The following is a 5,956-nucleotide window of genomic DNA, read 5'->3' on the forward strand; positions in this document are numbered from 1 at the left end:
GGGGGGCGGGGCTTCAGCCCTATTTTGAAACTGCTCTTGTGGTTCTCCGGCGCGTCGCATTGGAATATAATTTTGGTATCTGTTATTCTAAAGGCCAAATGAACGCAATTCAAGCGTTTTTTCTCAAATGTAGAAGTGCCCCATCTTCCCTTTAAGGGCAATGCCTTTTGATATTTAATATTTTAAAATAATTATTGTGGTTACGTAGGTTGGTGTATATACCATCTGCATAAAAACTTTTGCACGCTCATGGTTAATAAACCCTCTGTTGCATGATATCCCGTCAGATACACACGTGTGTCTACATGTGTTCCCACATATGCGTGTTTTGACACAAACATTATTATCTTGTTTTGTTTGTATCTTGTCCTTTTCCATCTTTGTATTTTGTTGGTGTGGATACGCATAAAACATATCGGCTAAATTACCAAAACTTTGACTTCAAAAGAAATGTAACAACGGAGTAAACAGATTCGTGAACCTGAAACCGACTAACGCCATTCTTGTCAAATATTTTATAGATATCCTTAAAATAACTTATTAAGGTGCACTCCAATCCGGTATCTGAGTTGATAACATAAACTGAGCGACCAAGTGCTAGATTCCCTGCTTCGCTGTTTTTATATTTTTATACATTTGCAGAATGCTAGGTAATATTCCTAACTATACAAAAGACGGATGCGTTTGAAACAGGCTCCACTTAAAAGTGGGGAATATGTTAAACTAGTGAAGTCAATCACAGAGAAATTCCTGGGCCATTTTCAACCTGTATTCTAATATTTCGGAGCTGATATTTTCGATTTTGCCGTCCACTGATCCAGTGCGCATACCGTGTTTTTGTTAATTTGCTTACTAGTATCTTACGTTCAAGAATTAAACAGACCAGATAACTCTTTTGAGGCCTTCGACACTCGAGCTTTGAAACAACATGCCACACCACTTGTTTTGAATTCCGGGCCTCGAGTTTTGCGAGATATATTTTTCACCCGCCATAACGCATTCCAAATCAATACAGTCGTCCTCAAAGTGAGCGTGAACAGTCCGCCGCCGACCGATTGGAACCGCCACCTCCAGCTAGCGGCGTTTCCACGAGTCACTGCGAGAATAATTGCCTGCGCAGAAAAAGCGGATGCGCTGTTACGAGAACGCACGCTATCCCTTTCTGCATGTCAGTTTAGATAAGGTAGTGCGTGCTGCTTCATATTTATTTACAAAAATTGCGCGGTCAGTGTGGATGTGACTTTCCACGCGCGCTCCGTTTTCCGATCTCGCTTCGTGTGCTATCTTTTTGTTAAGGCAAAACTAATATTGTTTTTTTTTTTTTAAGGTGCACGCAGGAATTTTTTTGTTAACTCGCAAATTGTATTGATCTTTTGTGTTTTAGAACCACACCATTTATTAAAAAATTCTGCTTATTCCTAGAGAGATTCCTTAAAAAAATATAGAAAAACAAATAACAACGTTGATTCTTGTTAATAATGAACCGGTTTCAAGACATCTTGCGCTTAACTTCCGAGATTGTCTTTTGTGTGTCTTAGTAACGGGTCATGCCACCGTGCGCCCTGAGGACGCACGCCATTCTCGGAGGCAGACAGTGAGAAAGCGCTTCGACGATATCGGTACGTCCCCGCAATCGGTTCCACAGGGCTTCCACGGCATTCCAAAGGTCATCGGCACGTGCACTGAAAAGGAGTGCGTCTCTAGGTTCCGCTTCATAAGCCCCCAGATGTGCTCTATGATATTCAAATCAGCGCCCTTTGTAGGCCATGACAGCTGTCTGACGTAACACTCCTCCGGGAGCGTCCGCACTTTGCCGGCGGTGTGACTGGAGTGAGGTCTTGCTGGAAAAGAAAATCCCAGTCAGGAAATGGGACCTTGATAACATAAGGAAGTGTAACGTCGTTCAAGATGTTGCGGCAGTGTTTGGAGGTCAGCCTTCCTTCTATTCTGTGCAGTGGTCAAAGTCCTTGGTACGAGAGAGCTCCCCAGACGTTCAATACCGACCGACCGCTTGCAGCCACTTCCTGAAGGAACTCGGGTGTCATATCTGCAGCAGTCCGGAAGCTTTACGCGTCGCTTCTGATACCGATGAGTCGCAAATGTGGAGTCATCAGAAAAAAGGATGCTCCTTTATTCTGCAAAGGTCCAATAGCTGTGGTCCCTGGCAAACGCGAACCGCTGTTTTTTTTGTTTTTTTTTCGCTGAGCCGAGACGTTTGGGCAGCTATCCGGCTTTCGAGCCCAGCCTCCGAAAACCTACTATAAATTGTCGTTGTGGTAACCTAAAGATTTCAGGCATTGCGAACAACTCGGGCCGACAGAAACGGGTCGACTACCACGGCGGCCGCAATCGTCTAATCCTGGTCTGCTGTTGCCACACGAGGACGTCAATTGTACGGCGCGTCCGCAATGCGGCCTTCATTCTTGTAGGCTTGCATTATCCGATTGACGGTTTTCAATGGGCGCTGCACCAAATCTGCGATGGCTCTTTGTCTAAACTCCTTCAGGCACTGGTTTATAATCCGGCGGCGCTCGTCTTCGGGTACGAGTGACATCTCAAGAGCAGTTTTCTAATTAATAAATTCCGCGCAGGCGCCCCGTTTTTGTGCATTATAAACATGCCCTCATTTCGAAACGATAAGAATACCCATTTCATTGAGTTAAAACGTCTTCACTGATACCGACTTCAAGACCTAATCAAAACGCCCCCGTTTCCTACCTGCTTGTCAAACAGATATGTTTTTTAATATCAAGTGTGAATATCGACCACGCCGAAATGCGCGAACGACACAGCAGAATTAGCTGTTCAAGAGGCGCAGTCCGTGGCCCATTGCTTATCGCAACGCCCAGCCAGCGCTTCCAACTATCAATAAAACTAAACATACGGGCTACGGGCGGTTTTAAGATTCCAGAACGGGGGTGATACACGCTATCTCAACAACGCATCCGTCCTCCCTGCGCAGGCGCTTATTCTCACACTGACTCGTGGAAGCGCCGCTAGCTGGAGCTGACAGTAACAATCGGTCAAAAGCGGCCTGTGCACGCTCATATTGAGGACAACTGTACTACATTGGACTACGCGCAACGGCACGTGCCAAACATAAAAAAAACAACATCGAAATTTAAACAAAGAAAACAAAATGACGCTCGTAAACAGGTGGGACGACTGCAACAGCTGTCACATGCAGTTTCGGTGCGTGAGTCGAAAAGGTGGAGTAGAGGTGAGTTTAGTTTTGTTAACTTCGCATGAGATTTCTCGCACGAGTTGATAATATTGTCGTATGTCCACAAACTCTTGTATTTGAGAGCTGCTGAAACGAGTTCTGTTCTTGAACCTTAACATGGGCAGGTGGTGCTTTGATTCCAGATATTAATTAAGTTCGCGAGGACACTTAAAAAATGACACGGCCAGAGCTGTTTTTTTGTAACATGTTCAAACGGATTTTTAAGGATTTTTCTTATTACAGTACTATTCCAAATTGTTAAATCCTCTGCGAGTGCCTGAAGCTGAGGAGGTTGGTTATTCATACTTGTAGGATATGCCAGCTGAACGAAGGAAGAAATATGCAAGACAGACTTGTGACTCTCTCTGTCTTGGATATTTCTTCCTTCGTTCAGCTGGCCATATCCTACAAGTATGGTAAATCCTTGTGTATTATTTAAGCAAAAGAGTTTGTTTTTCTTCTTCGTTTTCTTTCCTTCAAAAATATCAACTATAATGCTTCTTCAGACAATGTAAGTACACTAATAAATAAATGAACAAACGAAGCTTCTGGGTTACTTCACGTTCTAAAATGCTCAGCGCTCAGTAGTAAGCACAGGCTCATGTTACTATTGTATACGACGCACAACGGCGGTGGTCCCATACCAAGTCCCGCACTCCTAAATTTGGCTGCACTCTGTGAGCTACAGCATGCAAACAAGAAGGCACGAAATAATTAACGTTGTTCCATCCTTGGATTTCCTTGTTTTGAAGCATCTCCAGTTAATGGTTTTATCGATAATTCCTACATAAAAGTACGTGAAAAATATAAAAGTGTATTCTTATACCCATTCTCCCATATAATACACCCCAAACTTTAGCTGTACGTAGTATCGCGCACCGTGAATTCACGAGGGCGCCCATCAAACCACTCGGCCAATCTTGGCCGCGACACGATCACATGGTCGTGTTGCCGCGGGGTCGATCGAGATCTCGAATTCGGCTCCCGACGCGCCGCTTTCTCTCCTAGCCACTTGAGGGCGCTGCAGGCGCCCCCGTGGCAGGCGAGGAGAAACCTCCTCGCCCATCGATGGTATATACTCGGTGGGGCAGGGGGCGAGAGGCCTCTAAGAACTCCGGACGAGACCGAGACGCAGGCAGGCAAGTGGGTGGCGACCGGATCTAGGATATCGCGGGACGCGAGGCCTAAGGCCTTCTTTGTGTTTAGCGTTGGGCTTAACGCGCGGTTGTAAATATTTGTATAATGTAACTTGTATTTGTATTTTAGATTGAGTGTTTTGTAGCGTTGTGTGTTTTTGTACCAATAAACTGGGAGCGGAATCCCGCTCCCGTGAAAGAACCAGGCTGGACCCGGGTTGTTGACGGACCACGTGGGAAACGGCGAATCGGCGGCGGTACGCGAGATCCTACAAATGGCGCATCAACGTTGGGGCAGGCGAGCCGTAATTACGGTCGCAACGTCCGTCGACGACACTGCGTGAAAGTTCACGCGGGGCGGTCCCCCTGGTTGGCGGGTCTATACCGTGGCACTTTGAAGTTGGAAAAGGCACGTCCAAACAAGTGTTCGGGATGGCCGCGGGTAATTTCGCGCTAACAGATTTAATGTTTTTGGCTGACGTCGCGACGACACAAGCGGAAAAAGAGCGACGGCTCTCGGGGTTGGCGGAGGGGAACGCCGCGGAGATGACCGTAGTGCGGAGTCCGGAAACGCCGGCGGTATCGCCAGTAGTGTCTATGCCGCAAAGCACGGAGATGTCCCGTGAATCCACGGCGTTGGTTGCGGCGTTCGCTCAGGCCTTACAGAGCATGCAGAGGCAAACGCCACCGCCGAAAACCCTCATCCGCATTCCGGTGCCGGAGTACAGCGGACACAGCGATCGAGCTCTGAGCGCGACCGACTTCTTGCTGGAAATCCAGCGATATCGGAAGGCTACCGGCCTGACCGAGACGGAGACGCTAGGCAGGGTTCTGCCGGTGGCTCTTGTAGGCCCAGCAGCCAGGTGGCATCGCCTTGTGGGCGAGTCAGCCGGAACACTCGACGAGTTCACGGCCCTCTTCCGGCAAGGGTTCTTGCCGCCAGACTACCTGCCAAGAATGCGCAGGGAACTGGAGGAAAGAACGCAGGCTCCCGCTGAGCCCTTTGCTGAATACCTGCGGGCAATGCAGGAACTCCTGCAGATCGCCGATCCGAATGCTACGAACCAGGAGCAGGTCGAGCGGGTGGTGAGGCAGGCGCATCCCACCTTTTCGCGGTATCTGCGTGGGCGCCCATTCGGAAGTCTGAGTGAGCTCGCACAGGAGGCACGCAAGGTTCAGGCCGACATACTGGCGGAGCGCAGGTACCACCTTCCCCCAGCACCAATCGACACGCTCGAACCCCGATGCGCGTGGCACGGGCCGGTGCCACGTGGGTGTCGACGGGGGGAAGCCGCAATGGCGGCGGCCAGCGGGGAGCCGAGCGGGAATCCCTGGGAGCTCACAGATGACGCCTTGGAGCCAGGATCACGCCGAGGAGGGAGCGCGGCCGTCCACGCGGCGGAATTCCGGCCGACCGGCGCACCACGGATCGCCGCAGCCCAGGAGCAGTCTGCCGCCGACCCGCTGCCACAAAGGGGTGAGCGCATCGCACGTCCCACTGGGGAGAGTCCTATCCCAGGTTGGCGAGGCCGCTGCTTTCGGTGCCACGAAATCGGGCACTATAGGCGCGACTGCACAAGGGAGATACCGGGAAACG

Source organism: Ixodes scapularis, unplaced genomic scaffold, assembly GCF_016920785.2.
Source record: "Ixodes scapularis isolate PalLabHiFi unplaced genomic scaffold, ASM1692078v2 PGA_scaffold8__174_contigs__length_109621045, whole genome shotgun sequence".
Lineage (NCBI taxonomy): Eukaryota > Metazoa > Arthropoda > Arachnida > Ixodida > Ixodidae > Ixodes > Ixodes scapularis.